This window comes from Eurosta solidaginis, chromosome 5, assembly GCF_040869045.1.
Source record: "Eurosta solidaginis isolate ZX-2024a chromosome 5, ASM4086904v1, whole genome shotgun sequence".
In the NCBI taxonomy this organism is placed as follows: domain Eukaryota; kingdom Metazoa; phylum Arthropoda; class Insecta; order Diptera; family Tephritidae; genus Eurosta; species Eurosta solidaginis.
In genome coordinates this window covers 252,218,477-252,245,436 of record NC_090323.1, presented here as the reverse complement: position 1 = coordinate 252,245,436, position 26,960 = coordinate 252,218,477, and the positions used below count along the sequence as shown (strand labels likewise).

At 36.5% G+C, this 26,960-nt stretch overlaps 1 protein-coding gene across 4 annotated transcripts in view; it reads left to right on the top strand.

The window, feature by feature from the left end:
- Positions 1-1,370: 1,370 nt before the first annotated feature.
- fwd (phosphatidylinositol 4-kinase beta fwd) overlaps positions 1,371-26,960 on the top strand; it is a 351,706-nt gene continuing 326,116 nt past the window's right edge. For all 4 annotated transcript variants that reach the window (XM_067789774.1, XM_067789775.1, XM_067789776.1 and 1 more), the window contains exon 1: positions 1,371-2,162. The gene's annotated coding sequence lies outside the window, so the exon portion shown is untranslated. The remainder of the gene's footprint in view (positions 2,163-26,960) is intronic.

Sequence of the window (26,960 nt, the reverse complement as noted above, 5' to 3'; positions counted from 1 at the left end):
AATTACAAAACAAAATACATTGATAGTGTATGTTGTTGTTGTTGTTGTAGCAATGCTCGCCCCACCTAATAGCCGCGACCAATCACAAATTGTCATCAATATCCTCTAACGGGAGTCCAAGGAAACTTGCCGTTTCAACAGGGGTGGAAAGGGGTGTTAGAGGCGTTGGTTCCACATTACAATTGAAGAGATGGTTGGTGTCATGTGGGGACACATTGCAAGTGGGGCATACATTTTGTATGTCGGGGTTGATTCTGGATAGGTAAGAGTTTAACCTGTTACAGTATCCAGAACGACGTTGAGCAAGAGTGACACGCGTTTCCCTGGGGAGTATGCGTTCCTCTTCCGCGAGTTTTGGATAATTTTCGTTAAGCTCTGGATTCACCGGGCAATTCTCGGCATAAAGGTCCGACGCCTGTTTATGGAGTTCACCAAGGACCTGCTTGTGTTTTTTCACTTCATACGGCTGGGTTCTCAGGTGCCGTATTTCCTCAAAATGCTTACGGAGATGACTCCTTAAGCCCCTAGGCGGTGCTGGTTCATCAATCAGATGTCTGTTGGGATGCCCAGGTTTCTGGGTATTCAAGAGGAACTGTTTGGTCAGCATCTCATTTCTCTCCCTGATGGGGAGTATTATCGCCTCATTATGCAGATGGTGTTCTGGGGACGTAAGAACGTGGCGATTCTGAGAGCAGTATTTTGGCAGGCCTGTAGTTTCTTCCAGTGGGTGATTTTTAGGCTTGGCGACCATATGGGTGACGCGTAGCACGTAATCGGCTGGCTAATTGCTTTGTATGTAGGATAGTGTATGTTTGTTTGCATTTATGTCGACGTGTCACAACCTTATAATCTTCTACCAAGTTAAAAAGATATTGTTGCGGAGCTGGCAACACTATTCACCACCTTCATTTGTTTAATTGCAACAACGAAAAAAGCGATAATAGTACCGACGGGTTTTCCGCGAATAACTTTTAAACGAGATAAAAAGTGTAGTTTCTGCTTTCGGATTCTGAATCTTGACGCAAATAAAAGAAAAGTTGGAAAATCGTGGCACCTTAATCTAAATATTGCCCAATTTCAATTATATACATATGTAAAAGCGCATACACACGATCTTATTTTATTTTTTTTTATTTTTAGTGTGTTATTTAATATCACAGAGTATATGAGTTGGGTTAAAAACACTCAAATATTTTCTAGTAAACACAGCAACCCCAGTCGTGCAAATGAAAAGCGACCCAACGCTTGCAGTTGCCGTTTAAACGTTGCGCAGTTTTGAGTGAATTGTACTCGTGTGTGGTCGCGCTTTTTTTTGCTGGCGCAATTTTGTTTTAATAAATATTTAAGTGTACTTTGGAAATTTACCGCACATTGAGCTATTAAGATTTTTTATTAAACAAATAATAAATTAAGTAATGCTACATGTTTTTTGTTGTAAAGTGTGTGCGTGCACAATAATATTTAAAGCAGAAAATAACGACGCTTGTCTATGCGATTAAGAAATGTTTGCTGAGTGTGGAAAGCAAAGCGGAACAAAAGAAGAAGGCACACATAAAGTAAAAAAGTGAAGAATTTGTTTATTTCTACGTACAAAATAAAATTGTATTTAATGGAAGCGCAAATTTTTGTAATAAAAGTTGGTACAGAATTGAATATACAAATTTCAATAATAGAAAAATGCAGTGAATGAGCAAATTGATGAACGAATGAAGTGGTAGAACACGAATTGATGTTCATTGCAACTGAAGAAAAGTCGAAAGTGCATTTTTGTGTGAAATATGAAAAATATATTTTAAATAAATTCATGAAAACAAAAAGCGTTCCACGCATATTCATGAAGTGCGAGGTGAAATGAAAGTTGTCAAAAAATACAATAAAAATAGTTTGGCATTGTGAATAGAGGAATTTGGCAAAGGTAAAAAAGTAAAAATTGATGAAGTACAGCAGGGAGTGGAAGCAACAACTGCCAAAAAAAAAAAAACAAATAAATAAAAAAAAACTTTGTTTTCACCTTTCACGCCTAAAAAATTTTGCAAATACTTACATACGTATGGGTTAAATGCTTGTAAAACGACAGAGAACAAGCACAAAAATACTCCTTCCTTTTTCATTGGACAAACGGTGGATCTTATCAAGAATTTCGATTTCTTAAAAATATAAAGGTAAGTTGTGTTAAAAAAAAAAAACTAAAACCAAACATCTTTATCACTTAATGCCTAAAGGGCCCATTACTGATACTTAGCATAGACTTGACTTGTCTTGGCGTAAACTTGGCAAATTAGCCACGATTACATTCCACTTAGCACATACAATCTGGCATCATAATCAGCTTTGAAATTTATTTTTAAATAAATGTCATCTCAAAATGGCATCTCAAAATGTAAACGTCACTTAGAACTTACATAGAAAATTAAAATTCACAAGACTTCTAAGTGAAGTTAAGTGTTGCCAAGTTTTGAGTAATCAGTAACATGCAATGTTCATTTAACAGTTGTGTAAGTGACAGTTCTCAAGTAAAGTCAAGTCTATGCTAAGTATGAGTAATGGGCCCTTAAGGATGTAACGATACTACGTCTTTTCCAGTTTATAATGAGAATATATAACTTTGTATTGAGAAAAGGTAAATCGTTAATGGAAAATCCAACTTTATAATGAGAAAATAAAATATTATAATGAGAAGCGTATCTTATTGAGAAAATATAAATTGATAGTGAGAAATATTACTTCATATTGAGAATACATAAATTGATAATGAGAAATATGAATTGATAATGAGAAAAGCAATGCTCTGCTCTTCAATAAAGAATTAACAAGTTTCTATAATAACCTAGACATTTAAAATACTGATTTCTTCTAACAAATGTACTCTATCATTCGTTTATTTTATTTATTTACTATTTATTAAATATATTATTTATTGTAACCTTTTCTTAGCCATAGTCATTAGCTTTAAGTTTCAAGTTTAAATTGTTCCTATTTTATGCCTTTTACCGACTAGCACTGTAAAATAATTTTTGCCAAATTGTTGTGCTGGGATGAATTGCCTAATAAATACAAATACAAAATACAAAAGATAATTTAATACTGAGAAAATATAAAACTTTAAGAACGAAAAGTTGCAATTAAGCTGATCTGTAGTGGAATTCACTAACTTATAACGATGCGATTTGTCGAGATTTTAATTAAAGATTTTGTCGTTTGCCTTATCGATTGTACTATTCACTAACTTAGTTTTAATGACTCGCAATAAATGACATTTAAAATAGTAGAAAAGTGGCAGCACAACTTAACGAAACCTAAAAAATGCGAAAAGCACAAAAGGAATGCCAAAAATAAACAAATTCCGTATACTAACTGCTCTTAAAAGTTATTATTGTGCAATTTTTGAGATACAGTTTGCGTTATCAACAAAAGGTAAGTAAATGCGGAATTAATTTCATATTTCTCGACATAACAAATTTCTCATATTAAAATAGAATGGCGTCATCAGTTAATACCAATCAAAGGAGAAGCCGTACCACAGCCGAGCAGTTAAGTCGAATGGTGGAATTTTCAATGGAAACTCCGGGATTAGCGGGTTATTGATATTGTTTGATAGTGATATTGTTAAGTTTTACGATACCGAATCGAAGTTTTTACTACCAAAGTAGCTATTTTTAAAATAATTTCCAAATGAAATCGATCTATGTAAACGAATGAATGAATTTTTTACATTCAAAAAAATGTATTATACTAGGTTCAAACACACACCAAATTGCCAATTTATACTACTTGGGCAATTTATTACGCAATTTGTCATATAATAAATTGTAATAATAAATTGCCAATTTAAAAAAAATTGCGTAATAAATTGTTTCAAACTGCAAATGCAACATTGTAAAGTGTGTTTATTGAGTATATTTAAACGTCAGCTAAGCACGGCTGAACTATATGGTTGGCTCATCTCATCAGCTGATTTTATGTCTTTCATTTCACTGGAGTAGGGATTGTCAAAAGAAGATGCCAAACTCAAAATGAAACCAAAACCTTGAACACATTTTCTTACAACACACAAAAATTTCAAAGTTTAATGTTTTCATTCCATTTCATTCGCCTAATACCAACACGCATATTTTGACAGTCTGAACAAAAGGTATGTTCTTGCTGTATAGATGAGCCAACCAGCTATCAAATTACTATTGTGTAAGCTAAATCGAGTTGTATGAACGGCACTCAATTCAAATCGAAATTTCCTCAATTTATTTTTCTGTTTGAACATAGTATTATGTATAAAATTGAGCTGTGTTAAAACCTCATAAGTATTTATTTTAATTTTAAAGGACACGAAGTTCGTTTCTATTGAAATTATATTGTTAAGTTTGACTGTTCGGTATGATGGAAGTTTTCCCTACCAAAGTAGACCAAATATAAAATAAAATGCCAAAATGTTTGCTTTACATTCCTGTAGATTTTTTTATTTATAAGTTTGTTAAGTCTGTACTTAAGTATAGTAATTAGCAATAAGTCGGTCTTGAACACGTTTCGCTATTGAAGAGGGTGCGCCTTGATTAACATTGCTATCACTTGGGCTTTGATCTAAGTATTCAGTGTCAGGCTCGTGTATGGGTTTACTTAATCGGATGTTATGCAACACTGCGAATGCCTTAACAATTCTACCAGTAAATCCTGGATGATACAAAAGAGTCCTTTGCTGTGATAAGCATCGCCATGTTCCTTTGAGAACACCAAAAAGTCTCTCGACTGGGTTTCAAGCTTTACACAATGCCTCATTGTACCGAAATTTTGGGCTCCCCTCTGGTTGGTTAGGTAAAGGAGTCATCAGCCAGGGTTCTAAAGGGTATCCAGAGTCACCTGCAAGTAGTTTTGTGTGCGATTTTATTTTCTGGGAAAGTTCAGTGCATTAGACACACTTACCTATCAAAAACATGTTGCGGCAACCATTTTCAAAATTTCTCTGCATCATCCTCCGTACTGCAGAGGAGCTCCAGATAAATGCATCGTGCTTGCTCCTGGGAATTTAGCATTGACATTCAATATCTTTAGGTTGGGGTCACAAATCTGTATATAAAAATATATTATAATCAAAAAAGTACAATACATTTCTTTGAATTATTGCTTTTACCATTTGTACATTTATTGAATGGTATCCATGGTGATTTACATATGCTTCTTCATGAGTTCTGGGGCTCTAATAGTACCTCCCACAAATGGTGCAGGTGACGCAGAAAAAATTTCTTTCGCAGCTTGCCGCTCTATTTGAGTCATTGGTAAAGTTTGTAGCATTTGTTACGCGATGTATACAGCGGCTTACAGACGACTGGCTCATTGATATGCCGCATTGTTCTCCAACGGGCCGTTGATAACAAGCAGTTGCGAAGAAGCGTAAAGCAGTTAGAACCTGAAATTTTTATAATAGTGTTCAATTGAAAATTATATGAAATTCCATTATTTACCTGTTTCTCTGTTGATATCGCAGTTATTCTTGTACCCCTTAATTGACCATCAAGTTGCGAAATAATATCATGAGCCAAGTCTGGGGTTAGTCGGTACAGCTTTCGAAACTCCGTTGCATTCAGGTGGAATGGGTTATCTACTTCTCTAAGAAGGCTCTTGTCCACTGGCGATGGCCTCAGTAACTCTTCATCTTGTGATAAAACGTACGCCAAGTCCTCAAATGCCATTTGATTTATAAATGAAGCAGCTTTTCGTGTTTGAAGGTATTTAATTAAAGCTCCGATTTTCTTTTTTAACTAAAATTGTCAGAAATGTAAATTTCGTGATTTTTAACGCAGCCAATTCACTTGCCGTTTATTTAACAACACAGCTGATCGTCGATTAACGAATATCGATACAAAATAGTTACTGAATAAGGAAATCGTTATAGTTGTCGATTTGCAAATAAAGCGATGGCAAATATCGTTAAAAAAGTTAGTGAATTCCACTACTGGAGTCGGTGAGCCAATTCTGCTAATTTCGTGGATACAGCATAAAGGCAATTAAAACATAGCGTTGTTTAAAGCACTCAGAAGCATTTTAAAAGCTTGAGGTCAAATACGGAAATTATATTGTACATAGTTTTTGGGTGGCGGTGTTAGTGGAATGCATAAGATTGCGTCGAACGCATCTAAATGACAAACTTCGCTGTATATTCAAGTCTCTACTTGCATATCAACTAAAATAAAACATCTGTTTAAAATGTAGGTATCTGCGGTATTGCTCCCGCACATTCCCATCCCGTTAAAAATTTTTTGGTGCATCCACTGCTCTTGCAAGGTACTAGCTTATTTGCTCGCTTACTTAAGTAAGATTTTTTAAATTAAAACCACTACCGTCGATTTCGCCATCCACAACAAACATTTTTAAGCTATGAATGCCTTTCAATACAGGTCGACTTAAGTAAAAACAGGTACAAATAAAACCTAAATATTTTTATTTCTCATTATGAACTTACATTTTATCATTACCAACTTATTTTTTCTCAAATATGAAGTACCGTTTCTCATTATCAATTTATATTTTCTCAATATAAACTTGCATTCTCTCATTATAAACATGTAAAGGTGTAGTAAATATATTTAACAATACTTTTGTATCGAACAGTGACTGAGTAGGTTTCGAAAAAAAGGTTGGAGCAAAACAAGATTTATCGAAAAATCATTGCCAGTATTTTTTCACAATTATTATTATAGGGCTTCGATGCACCGCGACCGTTATAAAGACCTAGTGTGCTTTGACCTCATAACCTGTTATCTACTACTTGTGGAGGCTTTTTCTGTATTTAAGTAGGCACCTCTTCAGGCTTTTAACTCCGTATTACGAAAGGCTTAAATGGGTCACTCCACCTACATAAATCGGGAAGTCCCTGTGAATCGGCGTTTCATCTGTAAAATTTTCCATTAGTGTTCGAAGCTTTAATAATAAAGATAAATAAGAGTTGGTAGAAGAATACTCCTAGATGCCAAAACAAATTTTTTTTATCTCCGTGGGCTTTTTGTTTTCGCACAAAAGAAAATATTTATTTTTGCATAGAGGTGCTGTGCCGTCACCCAGCCGAGGATAGTGCCCCGGATTCCCCATTAATTTACTTTAACTCCCAAGTCCAGACCAAGATGGACCTAATTCTAGGAACAAATTTACAGTTTTGTTATCTTTTTTTCCTTCAGATGGTGAAAATGCTTGAACATTTACTTAAATGTTATAATTAATAATTTTACGGGAGTGAAAATTTTTAAAAAGGAAATCGTACACTAATTTTTCCACCAAATTTGTTTTAAAAATATTTATATTTTACCCGTTATCGTTAACGGTGCACAAATGGAACATACAGTCGTCTCATTCTACAGCTCGCAATCAATACATTATTTGGAACTGTTGACAATGTTTTGCCAGATAATTTCGCTAGAAGGAAATATGAGGCGCCTTATTATGTACCTCGATTCGAAAGAAATTTCGGATTAAAATAAAAAAGTATGTGATATGACCGCATTCGAGTCGCATTTCCATTCGAATCGAGTTACATAATAACGCCTGAGATCAGATAGCGTCATAATTTGAAAATTAAATAACAGGCAAAACTCCACTAAAAGGAGAAGTAAAGTAATACTATGTCTACACGTTACATGATTACATTCCTGTCCACACGAGTACGCTTCTTCTTTTGCATAATTTCAAATGACATTTGTTTTCGCTTTTTTCCCACAGCCGAATTAAAACGTTCAAGATAAACATATGTTTTTGAAATTTGACAGCTAGGGCGGGTAGATCATCGATTATTTTGTGTAAATTGTAATCGACCACAGAGTCGCTCAGTAAACTGCACATAATTTGGCTCCAATTTCGGAAAAATTAAGAAGAATTTCTAATTTCGTTTGACAGTTATTAGCTAATTTCGCCTGAAATTAAGAATCTTCCCGCAAAGTCCTCCCGAAAGACGTTTTTTAGTGGATTCGTTTCTAGAAAAAAATCGATTAAATTGATTATAAATCGAATCCACCTATAGTCTAACGAACTAGTTCATGTTAAGATCGTTCTGTTTTCAATTTAATGTTTTAATTGATTTGTTAGAGCATATAAAAAGACAACGATCAAGGTCGGCATTGGTAATTGATCAGATTAGACAAATGGTGAACTACCTATAGTGAGACTAAGATCACGTTTACACATGCTTTAATCTACAATAAATCCACAATAATTAATGTGTCGTACCTAGGCACCAGGTTAACAGCTTTTACTTCGTGCTTCCATTCAGAGATAGATGACACCTCAGAGATGGTTCTTGAACTTAGGAAAAAAATCACCATCTCAAAAACTTGTTCATAATTACAAATTCTTGAAACGTTATGTTTATATCCTAAATGTAGTTATTTAATCAACGATCAGTTGTTAAGTACGAACATGAAGATACCCTTGTTACATGTAAACTAGGTCTTAATTGGAATATTCTAAAATTCACAAATTACACTTTGCCATGGACAGCAGTTTAGCTCAAATTAGACAAGGTTCAAATTCTGTTGGAAATGTACCTCGAATCTTTATGTTTTCTGTGGTAAAATATTGTAAAATCAAGAAAATAGACTATTCACATACACGGTAAGGTCCATTTGTAGAACGCCAAGTTAACTTTTCATTTCATAACGTTTTCTTTTCTGGAAAGAGTGTTTCGCTTTTCGTTTGCCGCGCAAGGGTTCTAAATACATATACATATTTTTTCTATTCTAAAAAGCAGGCAACGTCTTTGCGGGATATTTCGTTCTTTTGTCAAAATTGTTGCTTGCTCGCAACGCAAAAGCGATACACGTTTACCCTGCATAAAATGACGATGCGACAGTGTAACCCTGTTAAACCAGCTATTTAATAAACTCATACATTTTTGAAAATTGTTTTAAAGTAACTGAGCTAAAAAAATAACAGCGTTCTGCAAGTGATCGTAACAAAAGGTATACTTAAGAACTACCGCTATAGCAAAGTATCGATACTTTCCGCTCCATACTTTTGCATACCGATCCTTTTTTCACTGCTACCTACATGTATCGATACTACTCAATCTATTTAAAATTTAAAATTTTAGAACAAAATTATTATTTAATGTAGTAGCAATAAGCCATTTCAAAAAGCCTGTTTTCCTTAATTTCTTTTATTGTTCTTGTTTTAATGTGTAGGTATTTGGTGCAACTTGCAAAACGTGCTAGACGTTAACTTGTTCATATATAATTTTACAAATAAAAAAATTGGCATCTGCTGCTTCCTGGCCGTTTGGATACCCGTTTGTGCCACCACTACGTTCTCAAGCCTGTTTTATTTGAGCATTGTTGCTCTCGTGCAGCAGCAGCTGAAAAAGGGCGTGTTTTTGCAATACATCCCCATTTTTTGATTTATAATTTCTTTTATTTTGTTTTTTATATTCTTTGCTTTGCATACGCTGATTCTTTTTTGACTCCAATTATGTGTTTATGTTTATGTGTTTGTTTATAATGCACTCTTGATTTCCAGTAGAGTGTAACTAAATTTCCAGTTGCTCAATGTGCAACATTTTGCGCCTAAGTGAACAGTGTTGCATTTTATGTTAGTTTATATTTCTTACTAACTTTATTCAATACTATTTTACGACAAAAAATTGCGCAAACCAGTATGAAAAACCAGGAAGAAATTCTTAAGTTCCGGAGCATCAAAACATTATATAGTTTTCTAAAAAATTCACTACAGTTTACTAGTTACTCCATAACTAGCACTAAACACTGCCAACAGCCAGCTGTGTCCTTGAAGATGACTTAGCTCGAGATCGGACTGTCAGACATAACTTCCTACTTACAGTGAAGAAAATTATAAAAAAAAACACGTTGGGTTACAATCATTGTGAATGATAACTAAGTGTGATATCTTCTGCATAGACGTCAAAATTCCAAAGTGATTGGATCACCTGATATGTATTTGACTATCGCTGCCTCATTCTGTATCTCTTTCTATCACCCGCTGAAGATAGGCGCCGCCATATTGAACACCCTGTCAAAACGCTAAAAAGTAGCCATATTGAACATCCTGTCAGGCATTTGACAGATAAGATATAACACTTGGTTATCATTCACAATGGTTACAATATTATTAGTCGAGCGGTTGGGAGCAGAGAAATGAAGCGGCTTCAGCTATTCCCGGGCAATAATTAGTTGCCAAATTGATGCTCTTTTACTACAAAATATAATAAACCGCTGTCAGAAAAAACTTAAACCAAAATACCAAATAGACTCAAGGGGTTGCCAGCGAAATATATAGCTTCTCCAAATCCAATTGTCAACCTCACCTATCCGTGGCGAATCCTGTTCCCTTACAGCCGTGGCTCTAGCGACTCTGAACTCCTCATGGATCTAGGAGATGGGAGGGCGGGATGGCCTAGACGGTCGCATGTGGTCATAACAAATCGTTCCCGAGATGGTCGGGCTTGGTACTGGAGCGTACCGGATCTGCATCCGGCAAAGGACCATCAACATCGATAACACTCCCCAAGGCCTTCGAGGAGTGTCCTTATAGCTACAACATCAACAACAACAGTACTTTAAAAAGTACCTCATTATTAAGAGCATCGACATTAAAGTACTCGATACTCAAAAGTAACAACACTGTCCCAACACTGTAACATACTTAACCCTCTTACATCTCGGGACTGACATACATGCATTTGAAGTATTCCCACATGTCCCAAAGACTTTATATGGTCCGCCAAACCGCGACATCTTCTAAAGTAAAGTTGCAAGAGCAACAACAACATGGACTCCGCATATCAACGCCCTACTACGACAAAAAGAAAAGTGAGGTATATTCATGTGGTTTGTTTATCGTAGCACTAATCGTTCCCTAGAAACATCTTACTTAGAGGGCGAGGTCAGAATAGGCATAAAAGCTGTGCTGCAGCGAAAGCGCTTAAATTTCTTAAGGAAGCGGAAAATAATGCCCTGAAAGCTAGTCTGGGCTGTCTTGCAGATCCAATCCGTAACACCAAGTAGAACCGACTAGATTTTTCACTCCATTAGGCAACCAATAAAGCAATAATGAGATAGTTAATAAGGATTTTGTATGAAAGAAGATTGAGTTTTATTGTAGAAAACTTGACAAACTAGATCATTAAAAGTCTGTGTGAAATTGGTATAAAATATACAAAGTTAATTGAATTAATCTCTAAAATATAATTAACTATGTAAATTGCAGTACGCTTCATGTGTGAGCATATTCTATTTTCACATATTTCTCGTGTTTGAAACAAACGCTGGAATGTATTTTTTATTTTTTCATTCTGCACTTTCTCCGCGCTTTCGATTGCCTGCCCTCGAGCAATGCCTCTAAGTAAATACAAACAAGCAATGCAACTCATGCGCATTTAAAATGCACAAAAACAAACAAAAATAACAAAGTTTTGTAAAATGAGAAAAAAATGCGGCGAAAAAAAATACCACAAAATGAGGCAAAATAAAAAAAATATTGCTAAACAAAGCATAAATTGTTTAAATACGCCCATGAAACAAATATTGACTGCAAAAATTTCAACGAAATTTGATTTAAAGTGCAAAAAATATCAATTATGTATGTTCGTATATGCGTATGTGGAAAAATGTAAAGAATAATAAAAAACGAATGAAATTAATTAAAATGTTTGCCTTAAAAATATAAAAAAGACAATAGAGAAAAAATCAAAATAAAAAAAGGTCATAATATATAATTAAAAATTAACATAAAACCAAGAATTATTTAGATTTCAAGAACAAAATCGATAAAATAGGAAAGTAACAGCAAAAGAAACGACATAAAAGTTTTTATTATTTAAAGAAAAGAATTTGGCCAAAGTAGAGAAAAATTGAAAAAATATGTAATTTAGAAAAACTTTTCGATAAAGAATAACCATAAGTTCCTGAAGATGGCTTCAGACTGAAGCCGAAATATTGACAAATTAAAAAAAACCAATGAAATTTGAAACATTGTGTTTTATTTAACCACGGCCTTTAAGCTCATTATTATTAACATAACGAAAAACTTTATAAATGCAAATATGGAAAAAATATAAACAATTAATAAACTATATGCTTTTTATAAATAAAACATAAATAAAAAATAAAAAATTTAAGTAAAAAAATAAAATAAAAATAATAATAAAATAATATTAAAATAATAAAATAAAAAATGAATAAAAAAATATTAAAGTAATAAGATAACAGAAATAAGAAATAAATCAAATAAAAAACATAGCACTGAAATAAAACAATAATATCTTAAAAATAATGAAATAAAAAAGTCTCAAAATAAAAAAAATTAAGAAAAAAAAAAATAAAACTAGAAAATTAAGCGAAAATAAAACTATAAAATAAAAATTTAATATAAAGTTAATAAAAAAGTTAAATTTTTTTTTAAAAAGGAGTTTAAATTTAAAAAATTAAACAAATATTTAAAAAAATACAAAAGCCAAAGTAAAAAATTCAAACAGAAAGTTAAATGGCAATTAAAACAGATTTAAAAAAATTAAAAATTTACCAAAAAACAAAAATTAAAAAATCAGCAAACAGAAAGTTAAATGGCAATTAAAACAGATTTAAAAAATTTAAAAATTTACCAAAAAACAAAAATTAACCTGTTTTTTTTTAGTTATTTCGAAGACTAAAAACTGATTTAGTTTTTATTTTATTTTTTCTATGCAGTTTTATTTCGCTAGTAAAAAAATTAGAAAAAACAGAGATCTCTGAAGTTTATTTGATAGCTAAATTAAAAAAAAAAAAAAACACATTACATAACAAAAAAATTTATATTTTTAATTAAAGTTCATATTTGAAATAAATTTAAAAAAAATGGATAGAAAAGTAACAAAAATTTAAAAAACTAAAAAGAAAACATGGATTAAGAAATAAAAAACGAAAATTTTCTGTTTATTGTTTAAATTTATGCATTTTTATACTCAGTTGAGCAGAGCTCACAGAGTATATTAAGTTTGATTGGATAACGGTTGGTTGTACATATATAAAGGAATCGAGATAGATATAGACTTCCATATATCAAAATAATCAGGATCGAAAAAAAATTTGATTGAGCCATGCCCGTCCGTCCGTTAACACGATAACTTGAGTAAATTTTGAGGTATCTTGATGGAATTTGGTATGTAGGTTCCTGAGCACTCATCTCAGATCGCTATTTAAAATGAACGATATCGGACTATAACCACGCCCACTTTTTCGATATCGAAAATTTCGAAAAACCGAAAAAGTGCGATAATTCATTACAAAAGACCGATAAAGCGACGAAACTTGGTAGATGAGTTGAACTTATGACGCAAAATAGAAAATTAGTAAAATTTTGGACAATGGGCGTGGCACCGCCCACTTTTAAAAGAAGGTCATTTAAAACTTTTGCAAGCTGTAATTTGGCAGTCGTTGAAGATATCATGATGAAATTTGGCAGGAACGTTACTCTTATTACTATATGTACGCTTAATAAAAATTAGCAAAATCGGAGAAGGACCACGCCCAAAAATTTTTTTTAAAGTAAAATTTTAACAAAAAATTTAATATCTTTACAGTATATAAGTAAATTATGTCAAGATTCAACTCCAGTAATGATATGGTGCAACAAAATAAAAAATAAAAGAAAATTTCAAAATGGGCGTGGCTCCGCCCTTTTTCATTTAATTTGTCTAGGATACTTTTAACGCCATAAGTCGAACAAAAATTAACCAATCCTTTTGAAATTTGGTAGGGGCATAGATTTTATGGCGTTAACTGTTTTCTGTGAAAATGGGCGAAATCGGTTGATGGCACGCCCAGTTTTTATACACAGTCGTCCGTCTGTCCTTCCGCAGGGCCGTTAACACGATAACTTGAGCAAAAATCGATATATCTTTACTAAACTCAGTTCACGTACTTATCTGAACTCACTTTATCTTGGTATGAAAAATGAACGAAATCCGACTATGACCACGCCCACTTTTTCGATATCGAAAATTACGAAAAATGAAAAAAATGCCATAATTCTATACCAAATACGAAAAAAGGGATGAAATATGGTAAGGTAATTGGATTGTTTTATTGACGCGAAATATAACTTTAGAAAAAAATTTATAAAATGGTTGTGACACCTACCATATTAAGTAGAAGAAAATGAAAAAGTTCTGCAGGGCGAAATAAAAAACCCTTAAAATCTTGGCAGGTATTACATATATAAATACATTAGCGGTATCCAACAGATGATGTTCTGGGTCACCCTGGTCCACATTTTGGTCGATATCTGGAAAACGCCTTCACATATACAACTACCACCACTCCCTTTTAAAACTCTCATTAATACCTTTAATTTGATACCCATATCGTACAAACAAAGTCTAGAGTCACCCCTGGTCCAGAAAGGCCCACTCCCTCTTAAAATACTCATTAACTCCTTTCGTTTGATACCCATATTGCACAAACGAATTCTAGAGTCACCCCTGGTCCACCTTTATGGCGATATCTCGAAAAGGGGTCCACCTATAGAACTAAGCCCCACGCCCTTTTAAAATAATCATTAAGACCTTTCATTTGATACCCATATCATACAAACAAATTCTAAAGTCACCCCTGGTCCACCTTTATGGCGATATCTCGAAAAGGCGAACACCTATAAAACGAAGGCCCACTCCCTTTTAAAAATACTCATTAACACCTTTCATTTGATACCCATATCGTACAAACAAAGTCTAGAGTCACCCCTGGTCCACCTTTATTGCGATACCTCGAAAATGCGTCCACCTATAGAACTAAGGCCCACTCCCTCTTAAAATACTCATTAACTCCTTTCGTTTGATACCCATATTGCACAAACGAATTCTAGAGTCACCCCTGGCCCACCTTTATGGCGATATCTCGAAACGGCGTCCACCTATAGAACTAAGGCCCACTCCCTTTTAAAATACTCATTAACACCTTTGTTTGATGCCCATATTGTGCAAACAAATTCTAGGGTCACCCCTGGTCCACCTTTATGGCGATATCTCGAAACGGCGTCCACCTATGGAACTAAGGATTACTCCCTTTTAAAATGCTCATTAACACCTTTCATTTGATACCCATATCGTACAAACGCATTCTAGAGTCACCCCTGGTCCATCTTTACGGTGATATCTCGAAAAGGCGTCCATCTATAGAACTTAGGTCCACGCCCTTTTAAAATAGTCATTAATACCTTTCATTTGATACCCATATCGTACAAACGCATTCTAGAGTCAACCCTGATCCACCTTTATGGCTATATCCCTAAATGGCGTCCACCTATAGAACTATGGCCACTCCCTCATAAAATACTCTTTAATGCCTTTCATTTGAGACACATGTCATACAAACACATTCCAGGGTTTCCCTCGCTTCATTTTCCTACATGATTATTTTCCCTTATGTTGTCACCATAGCTCTCAACTGAGTATGTAATGTTCGGTTACACCCGAACTTAACCTTCCTTACTTGTTGTACTCAAATTTATATTTTTTATTTTTGTTATCTTCTTGCTTGGTTTCAACTATTTTGCAATGTTATTGGTTTTGTTTTAAGGACACTTAAAATGGAACGAAAAACGTTTTTAGTAAAAGTAGAATATTATAGAAAAAACTAGAAGAAATATATAGGCAAAACCATCAAGAAAAAAACTTAAGAGTAAAAAATTAGGAAAGGGGTAATGAAACAAAATAAAATTAATAAAACTTAATAAAAAATTAAATATTTTAAAACGAAAAAAGAAAAGAGCTTAATAACTCGAAAGTTAATTTCAACGAAATAAATATGAGAAAAATTCAAAAGAAAAGGCAGAGTAAAGTTAAGAGATACAAGAACTAAATTAAAAAAAAAAAAACAATTTAATTTTGGATGTAGGAAGTAGCAGTATGTAAATTAATTAAAAAAACATAGATTTGAAAAGTAAAAATATGAAATTCGTGTTACATAGAGGGATAGAAAAAAAGGAAAAAATTGTATAAAAAAATTAATAAATAACACTAAATATAGATTATTAAATAAAAAAATGAAGAGAAATTTTTTAAAACTCGTTAACAAAAAGCGCAAATAAATAAAAAGTAAAATAGATTATAATAAAAACTATTACAATAAATTTGTAACGTATAAAATAAGTATACAAATGATAGTTAACAAGATGTAAATAACTTAAAAAGTTATTGAACTAAACATATTAAATGCAAATTGAAAAATTAAATTAAAAGGAAATTAAAAAAAGTTTTAAAAATAATAATAAATATGTATTAATGTAAAAAATGAAAAATAAAATCACAAAAATTACCAAAATGGAAAAATAAAAAAATTTTTACGTAAATGCAAAAAAAAAAAAAAGAAGAAAAAAATTAAAAAGAAAAAATTTAAGTATAGTAAATATAAAAGGAAAAATAATTTTTTAATGTAGAAAAGTATTTACGAATGAAAAAATCAAATCAATCAAAAATTACGAAAATTGAAAAATAAAATGTAAACAAAAATTCTTTGCAGAAAAATATTTACGCATATAATAAATTAAATACATAGTTACGAAAATTAAAAAGTAAAAAAAAAAAAAATTTATAAACAAAATTCATACACTGGTTTCGTTAGTCATTCAGTAATTCAGCTCACCCCTGACCCCGATAAACATAAATATTTATTCATTTCACAGCTCTTAGTATATGTTGTTGTTTCTCAGCAACATTACTCAGCATAACATATGTATGTATTGTATGTACACAACAAGTACACATTGCTTATCAGCCTCAGTTGACCCTTCTGTACTTTTGCAATTTGTGCCATTTTATTACTACATATGTATGTGTCTGTACGCTTCGCTTGATGCTATACATTTCCTTAATTTATTATTATATAGTTTATTTTTAAATTAAATGCCCAATAGGAAATCTTTACTATCATATACTTCTGTTTGTATTTATAATCAGAATCAGCGATTTTAAAGCATTTATCGAAAAACCAATACAATAAGCTGCCTTTGTTTCAGTTATGTATGTACATATATATCTGTGTCTCGATTTGCAATTAATACTTATGTCCTTACACAAATGTGCATAATAAACATCTTGTTGAGCAAAAGGTCAGAACTTTATCCCCTTTGGTTGGTCTTGCAGTCATTTCCTTGCATTTAAGGTGAAAACACATTCATATACACCCGCAGGAAGTTTTCTTCATCGATTAATTGAAAAATTACTCGATTTAAGGCTCGCTTGAATGTATCCCTTACGCGCCGGAGTTCAGACAGATTCATGGCGTAAGCTTTCTGTATCCTCGACCCCAAAAAAGCGTCAAATTCCTATGCAAGAATTATTTGCATAACTGATCTCTTAATAGTTTTTTGAAAATTCATGAAACCGCTCGGTATTTTAAGGCTATAAACAGTTTCGAAAAAACTAGAAGCCACGACCTTAACCGAAAACCCAAGGTTGAAATATATGATTGGAATAAGACGTTTTTGAAACAAGTTCTGAGATAGCGCGTTCTTGAACCGTATTCTTGGAAAAATGGGACCATATATGTACATATGCATGTATAAAAACATCGAGTCCACAAGTATCGCTAGCGTATCCCAAAGAGAAGCGCCACTTCCTTTTGCGATTAATTATTTACTGTTGAATTTGAAAAATTTTAATTGAGAATTTTAGTTTAATTTGAAAAAACGACTTAATGAAGCACCCATTTTTAATGTAAAGCAGCGCTCCGAAAAAAGGAGTAGCAAATTTAATTCAATTTTGTGGAATAATTTTTTTGTATACTTTCCATATTTTGACAATTTGAATTTTTAAACTGAAACTACGCAATGTAAGCCCAAAAAATTTTCGAAAATATTCAAAGATTCGAGGAAATTTTGCGAAATTTTTTGACTTTTTATTTAGAATTCTCTGAATTTTCTTGAGTGGGCACTTTTGTAGCGCTATAAATCTTACTTCAAAATTATTTCCGCTCGCTTAGAAAAAAATTTGAAATGAAAACCAATAAAATAATTTAAAAAAAATTTTTAGTTAAACGGTTTTATTGAAAACAATACTTACATGAAGTAATAATAATAGTAAAAGCTAGAAAATAATTAGGTAGATCCTAGGAACTAGTCATCACACTCCTCACCAATCTAGGGCATTGATAATACAATTAAATAAAAGCGTTGGGCGCGTGAAATATTCATCGAACCCCGAATAAAAAGTTCGAAATTTTCTCATAATTTTTCGAAAACGTTTTTCAGATTGGATTGCATAGTTTCAATTACGAAATTCATAGAAGATTTTGCTTAAAATATCAAAAATGAAAAAAGATCTTCATTGCTGAAATTTGACAAAAATTGCCACTGCTATTTTTCTGTACGCGACTGTAAGTATATTTAATTGGGAGTAAACGTGTGATATTTTTTTGTATAGAGTGTGTGTGTATTTAAATTGGATTCGATTGAGAGTAATTTATTTTTATTTATTTCATTTATTGCCGTTTTTATATTTACATATTTACTTCTCTTCGTTGAAGCGTTTGTTGAAAGTGCAAAAGTGCATTGGGGCGATAAATTTATACAGTGGCTGCTGATTGTAGGAAATTACATGGGAATATGTTGTTTTTATATATAGAAATAGTTATCATTAGAAATAAATAATTAAAACGCAAAAACAGGAATTTAATAGCAAATGCTTGTTCTCAAAGAAGCTGAAAGTAAAAGAAAACTTAGAAAATGGATGCAGCAAGGTAGGTAGGTTGAACTGGCCGGTCCATGAGGACCACACATAGACTGATTGAGTCCGTAGTGTTACCAGAAGTTTGTTTTAACGACCAAACTGAAAAACCCTATCAAAAACCAGGACCTATGTTATAAAATAACTCCGTCCTCTTGGCAAATACTAGAAGCTTCCTAGGACTTAAGCCACTTGCTGCTTCTAGATCTGACAGCTGTATCACTCCTAATAGCTGGAGTCTTAGCCTGGCAAGTGCAGGGCACGAGCACAGAACGTGCTCGATCGTTTCCTCCTCCAACCCGCACTTCCTACACCTGCTATCACTGACCAAGCCTAATTTAAAGGCATGTGACGCCAGAAGGCAGTGTCCAGTCAGAATACCCGTCATGAGTCTACAGTCCTCTCTTTTTAATGATAGAAGCAACTGTGTTAGTCTAAGGTTGTAAGACCTACACATAATCTTCGACACTTTACAGCCCCGCGCTTGAACCCACGCCTTTTCTGCTTGGTCGATCATGTGCACCTCTCGCCTTCGCTTAATCTCGCCCAATCTAATTGGGACGTCTACGGAGCAAGCTTCAAGGGATGCGCCCTTTTTAGCTAATTCGTCCGCTTTTTCATTCCCATCTATTCCCATATGCCCTGGGACCCAATATAGATGTATGCTTCTCCCTGTCCCGATTCTCTCCAGAGACTGCTTACACTCTAACACGCATTTAGATGCTGTGCAATGCGAGATTATTGCCTTAATTGCTGCTTGACTGTCAATATAAAAGTTAACACGGTTGCAGCTTAAGCTATTCTCTTCCAGGGTTTCTACTGCTTTGGTTACGGCTAATATTTCCGCTTGGAAAACGCTACAGTAATCCGGCAGCCTGTAGGATCTGCTTAATTCCGGATCAGCGCAGTATACCGCAGACCCTACTCCTTCCACTATTTTGGAACCATCGGTGTACACATGTATCGCCTCGTCCACCATTTGCGCACCCTTGCGCCAACCGTCCACCTCTATTGTGGCCTTAAGATCTCCCTCAAAGTGCAGGTAGGGAATCATGTAGTCTGTTCGTCTTGTGACTGAGGACGCTATACTACTATGGCCATATGGTCGGCGCTCAAGCTGCCCCGAAGCATCGAGCCTGGTTGTGGTCGTTAACGCTTTGTTCTTTGCTACCAGGTCTACAGGTGGAATGTGCAGAATGGCATACAGTGCAGCCGTCGGGGTTGTTTTCAGGGCTCCCGTAATGCAAAGCATCGATAGTCTGCATACCCCCTCTAATTTTTTGAGGTATGTTGTTTTTTGTGTGGCTTTCCACCAAACAAGAACTCCATAGTATAGAATAGGGCTTACAATCGCTGTAAAAACCCAATGAGAAAGAGAGGGCGATAGGCCCCACGTACACCCCAGCATTCTTTTACATGCATAGAGTGCCGTTGAGGCCTTCTTGACCCTCTCCTCCACGTTGAGCTTCCATGACAGCTTACTGTCTAGGATGATTCCTAGATATTTTGTGCAAGGTTTCTCCTGTAAGGTCACCGCTCCTAACTTAGGCCTGGTCCAATTTGGGACCTTGTACCTCTTTGTAAACAAGACCATATCCGTCTTCTCCGCATTGACTTTCAGCCCGACATTAGATGCCCAGGTATGAATATCCCGAAGCGCCCGATCCATCAAAGAACTAATCGTTGGAAGGCATTTTCCACTTATGACAATTGCAACGTCATCTGCGTAAGCCGTAAGTTTTACGGGTCCCTCATCGAATTGCCTGAGCAGTTGGTTGATGACCAGTGTCCACAGCAGAGGTGATAGCACCCCTCCCTGCGGCGTGCCCCTGTCCACTGATTTCGTGGCCTCGTACAATCCCCATTGTGATGTAATCTTCCTGCAATTTAACATGCAGCCGATCCATCTGATTAAGGCAGGATGTACTTTAATGTAATTAAGACCATCCATAATCGCCCATTTTGCAACATTATTGAAAGCCCCGGCAATGTCCAAGAAGACTCCTAGAGCATACTCCTTATATTCCAGGGATTTCCCTATGCTTATTACCACCCTATGCAATGCGGTGTCTACCGACTTGCCTTTGGTGTACGCATGCTGTGTTGTGGAGAGCAGCTTTTCATCCACGTTGGACTTTATGTACACATCTATCAGCCTCTCAAAGGTTTTGAGCAGAAATGATGTTAAGCTAATGGGTCTATAGTCTTTGGGATACACGTGACCGATCTTCCCCGCCTTTGGTAGAAAAGCTACACGGGCAGTTCTCCAAGAGTGCGGTACATGATTCAGTCTTATGCACCCATCGAATATTATTTGAAGCCATTCCACAACCGCCCTACTTGAGACTTGTAGCATGGCCGGGAATATACCATCTGGGCCCGGCGATTTAAACTTAGAAAACGTCTTCACTGCCCACTCGATCTTGGTATCGGTCACCAAGCCCGGCACCACTAGCTCCGTGATCGAAGTGTGAGTGATGTCTGCTGGTTCTTCTAAACCGTCTCCCGATGGGAAATGTGTATCGAGAAGCACCTCAAGGGATTCCTCACTATCACGTGACCATTCCCCGTTCTCTTTCTTTATTAGTCCCTGGACTATGTTTCCCTTTGCTAGGACTTTTTTCACCGTGCTGTTTCACTGGAGCACTCTATGTCCGTACAGAAACTTTTCCATGAGTTTCTCTTCGCCCTGGTAATTTCACGCTTGTAGATCCTCAGTAGATCCCTGTACTCGTCCCGACACGCTTCGCTTTCCGCGGTCTTTGCGAGTTTAAACATTTCTTTTACCTGTCTTCTTAGAAGACTCAGCTCATTGCTCCACCATGGCGGCTTTGCTTTTCCTCTGAATCTTCTTAGAGGGCAAGCTTTGTTATACGCAGTCATAAGCGTCCTTGTTAGGAATTCATTCGACTCCTCCAGTTCCTCTACATTAGCAACCTCTTTGGGTTGTCCCAGTTTCGTTTCTACATGTTTCTGGAATTTAGTCCAATTCGTTGCCCTAGGGTTTCTAAAGGTTCCTCCCTTCTCTACCCTCTTTAGTGGGATGCTGAAGCTTATATACGCATGGTCGGAGAAGGATGGTCTATCGAGAACCATCCAATCATACCTTGATATATCACGCTCGGAGCTCAATGTAATATCCAGAACATTGCTGGATGTTGGACCAATGTATGTAGGAACATTTCCCCTGTTGGCTATCTGCAAATTGGTTTGCAGGATGTAACAAAATAGAGATTCGCCTCTCTCGTTCGTATCTGCTCCTCCCCACGCATTGTGGTGCGCATTTGCATCTGCGCCTATGACCAACCGCCCTTTGCGCCCTTCCTCCTGTACTAGCCTTTTGCACTCCATCGGTGGAACCTCCGCAGCATGGGCCATGTAGCAGGACGCCAGGATAAATGCCTGCTTATTCTTTTGCTCAACGGCCACCGCTACGAGATCCTCGGTGGTGTAATTAGGCAGCATATATGAATGCAGCTGTCTCCTTACCATTACTACAGCTCGCACCCGTCCTTCCGTTTGTGCGTAGTAAACCCCAAACCCGCGCGCGCTAAGTCCAGAAACCTTTCCTCCCGATGAGAGCCACGGCTCCTGGATCAGCGCCACGTCAAACGAACCCTCCTCAAGGGTTAGGAGGAGTTCGCTCGACGCCACTTTACTGTGTTGGAGGTTTATCTGTAGGACTCGCAGCACCATTGGGCTGTTTGTCCCCCTCCAGCACCTTCGTCTTGACGTCGTCGTCCTCCTCTTGCCCTTTTGGTTTAGAGTATTCGAGGCGCCCTTCAGCCCCTCGTGAATGTTGTGCCGTGTGTTCCTCTGTGCGAGTCACAGCACCATTTAGCGTTTGGTCCTCTTCTAGCACGTTCGTGGTGACGTCGGGGACCTCCACCTGTCTTTTTTCCCTTAGGCTTCTGAGGTCCTTTTCGACTTCGCCCACTTCCAGCGTGTTAGGATTTTTATCCTCGGGACTTCTTTTCCTGAGTCGCATGTAAATTTTGCCAGTGCCAAAGGACATTTTGCCAAGCTGCGTGTACAAAATATCCTCCGCCTGCTTGTTTATTTGGAAGATGTAGAACTGACCATCCTCGGTAGGCCGAGATACAGTAAGTACCTTCCAATCCTGTGTCGGTATGTTCGGATTCTGATTCTGCAGAAGTCGCAGTGTATCCTCCGACTTCATCACGCATGGTATCCATACCTTAACTTTTGGTACCGTGGGGATTTGCGCTTTATCCACCACCTCAAACCGCGCGTTCGTGCCTTGCCTTTGGAGGTTTGGAACGACTTCCTCCAGCCACCGCAAGCTCGCGATGTTGTCGCACGCTATCATCTTCACACCATTATACCATCCCCCCGAATCAAAGGTTGGAAGGGGCTTACTTGGTTGTTCCCGCATCATCTTAAGCATTAAGCTAATAAGCTCCCTTTCCACAGATCTCCACCTTTCAGTAGTCATTTGTCCGAACGGACTGCTACGATCAACCAGCGCCACAGTCAGTGACTGCTTTGCCACATCACTCATCTTCTCGGGAAAAGCAGGAGTCTTAGTGTTATCTCCCTTTGGAACCTCCGAGAACACCGGAGTCTTCGCGTTAACTCCCTTTAGCGCCTCCGAGAAAGCCGGAGTCTTAGCGTTATCTCCCTTTGGCTTATCTCCTACTTCCGTAGTTGGAACTTCCCTCTGACTGGCAGCTTTCGAGGTAGTTGCTACCTCGCTATTGGAACCCATCTGTCTTACAGCTCTGGGCCTACTTGTCTTGTCTATGCGACTGCCCTGCCTCGCGGCTCTAGGACTGGGTCCTTTCTGCCTCTTGAAAGCAGGCTTGTCGCCTTCTGCCGAACGTTGCCTCTTCATTCTGCCATTCGACGCTTCTTCCTCCTCGTACCGGTTGCAGAACCGAGGGTTTCTCGCAGCAAACCTTTTGAACTGCCTTCGACCTACTTCTACCGCTTCATGGGCCCATTCCAAGTGCTCGATCTCCACTTCTGTTGGGTCGACCACTGCTCCCAAGCGTTGTACAATTCTTAGTGCTGCACGGTACTGCGAGAGAGCTCTTTTACTTCCTCTGCTCCGTACCCTTCCTCACTCTTCTACTCCGTTTTCATTTGTGTGCTTCTCCAACACGGAGTTCATTGAATCAGCACTACTCTCGCTCCCCGAGTCCGACGCATAGCTTAATTCGTATTTGTCGTCCCTGGATTGCGACTCAGTCCTCTTTACATCCTCCTTATTACGTTCAGGTAATGAGTTGTTCATCTTGGTCGTACGACCACCTGCCCGACAAGGCGGGCTCAGCGGTCCAGTATTATATACGGGGAAAGAACCGTCCGCCACAGCAGCGCCCCTTACTGCGGTAAGGCCATAAATACTTCCCGAGATGGCCCGGTATCGGGAAGGCTCCGTTCGAATACAGCCGAATTTATCCCCTGGCTGCAAATCGTCCAATAGGCACGGTCCGCATAACACCCTGGATTAGGGGTTGGCAGTTCTTGGTCACCGACATCCCGCCGCCCTCCTATGAGGCGAAACGGCGTAGATGTCAGTCCTAAACAGCTCCGCCTCATAGTCGTGCGCTATGGAGTTCGGCTAAGCCCTCACACCAACGACAAGGTGCCTACCCTAGTGAGGGGGATGCAGCAAAAAAAATTAAAAAATATTGATATTTTTTTTCGTAACACCAAATAGCAAAAGTTACTTATAACAGTTTACCAATTAAAATATGCTGCTCATATTTATACATACAAAAAGGTTTTAAGAATTAGGAATAATAAACCTTAACGACAAACGAGCATAAATTTGTAAACATAAAAATATATAAATTAATATGAAGGTAAATTATCGACAAAAACTAAAAAAGTGTGCACTAAAAAATCAAGTATGAACTTAGTAATAATTCTCTAGAAGGCGATTCGTACAGTGCTGGCGAAAATAATAGAAATATGATTGTTTGTGCGCTTTACAAGAGAAAATTCGAAAAAGTTGCAGAACATGTTGTTATTGTTGTAGCGATAAGAACACTCTCCGAAGGCCTTTGGGAGTGTTATCCATGTTGATGGTCCTTTCCCGTATGTAAATCCGGTTCGTTCCGGTAACAAGCACAATAAAGGTACTAGCGCGACCATCGCGGGAACGATTTGGTATGACCACATGCAACCTTCTAGGCCATCCCGCCCTTCCACCCCTAGATCAATCAGGAGTTCGGGGTCGCCAGAGCCTCGGCTGTTAATGAAACAGGATTTGCCACGGGTAGGTGAGGTTAAAACCATTAAAAGTTGTCAAAAAAACGAGTCGTTTTTGGAACTATCGAGCCCATAAATAGCACAAAATTTTGCACCTATCCCGTTTCGATTTTTCCTCTGGGTTTATATGCCCCCGCTCCCCCCTTTTCACCCTCTGTTTTTCTGGACACACCGTAGCTTATGTTGTAGCACATAAATAGCACATAATTCCCACATTTAAATTTTTTTGTTTGACCTAGTGCTTATGAGGGGGGGGGGGACGTCCAGCTAGACCCCCCACTTTTGAAGTTTTAAAAAAATCATTAAAAGTTGTCAAAAAACCGAATTCTTTTTGGCACTACTGAGCACGTAAAAAGCACATAATTCCCACATTTAAATTCTTTTGTTTGGCCTAGTGCTTACGAGGGGGGGAGGGTCTAGCTGGACCCCCCACTTTTGAAGTTTTAAAAAAATCATTAAAAGTTGTCAAAAACCCGAATTTTTTTTGGCACTATTGAGCACGTAAATAGCACATAATTCCCACATTTAAATTTTTTTTTTGACCTAGTGCTTATGAGGGGGGGTCTAGCTGGACGTCCAGCTGGACCCCCCACTTTTGAAGTTTTAAAAAAATCATTAAAAGTTGTCAAAAACCCGAGTTCTTTTAGGAACTATTGAGCAGGTAAATAGCACATAATTCCCACATTCAAATTGTTTTGTTTGACCTAGGGCTTACGAGGGGGGTCTAGCTGGACGTCCAGCTGGACCCACCACTTTTGATGTTTTAAAAAAAACATTAAAAGTTGTCAAAAAAACGAATCGTTTTTGGAACTATCGAGCCAATAAATAGCACAAAATTCTGCACCTATCCCGCTTCGATTTTTCCGTCTGGGGTTATATGCCCCCGCTCTCCCCTTGTCACCCCCCTGTTTTTCTGGACAGACCGTAGCTTATGTTGGAGCACATAAATAGCTGGACCCCCCATTTTGAGGTTAAAAAAAAGTACTTAAATTTTGAGCACAAAATTTTTTATTTTGGGAACAAATTAGCACATAAATAGCACATAATACCTGGCCTACCAAATTTCGAATCCATCGTGGGGGGGGGGGGTCCACCTTGACGGACCTTAAATGTTGATCGTCTGACAAGCTCATATCAGCAGTACCAATTTTCCCAAAAGCACTGTATGAATGCGCTACCAGCTTTGATTGTAAAATGCCCAGCAAAGAACCCTATTAATTTTGTCACTAAAACCAAAAACCGATCGTTGCGATATAAACACATGCTTAGGTGCTCAAAAACCGGTAAACATACACTTGTGAGTACAAAAAGAGCAGCAAAATTAATACCTAAATTTTTTCAGTTATTATTTTATTTCTTTTTTCTTATCGTTGATATAAAAAAATTGTGCAGTGAACTCTAAAACGAAAACTACACCTGCATGAATTGCATGAATTCAAAAAAAGTTCTGAAATAATTCGAAAATTCGAGAACGAATTGAAAGTATTCGAAAATTAGGACGAATGCTCGAAAACTTCATAAAAATGTTAAGAAATTCATTCATAACTTAAAAAACTATTTTGAGTATGCATCTTTGTAGTCCAATTCATTGTAGTAGAGGCTTTGAGCCTCGCATTGATTTACACACTTTGTATGAAAGAAAACCTAAAATATCTTTCGAAAAACTTACTACGAATTTTGAGAGATTTATACTTTATTAAAAAAAAAAAATCGTACTGTATTTTCCAAGGCGAATTCAGTACCAGGTGTTGTTATCCCAACAGCTGATTGCTTCTTCTTGATTTTATTCCATAAAACGCCTTGTATTACAACATGTCCGTTAATCGGAATCAATGAAAATTTTCTTTTGACTTGACATTCATCTGCGCGGCGAATTGGTTGAATTCGCTTTGCCACCACCTCGTATGGATTCGCCTTGGTATATTCACAAAGTTTCCTAAAAAATGTTTAAAGTATTTTGTATTTTCGTTACACAACCAATTGGATAATTTTCAAGATGATTTCAAAAAACATTTTGAACTTTCGAACTTTT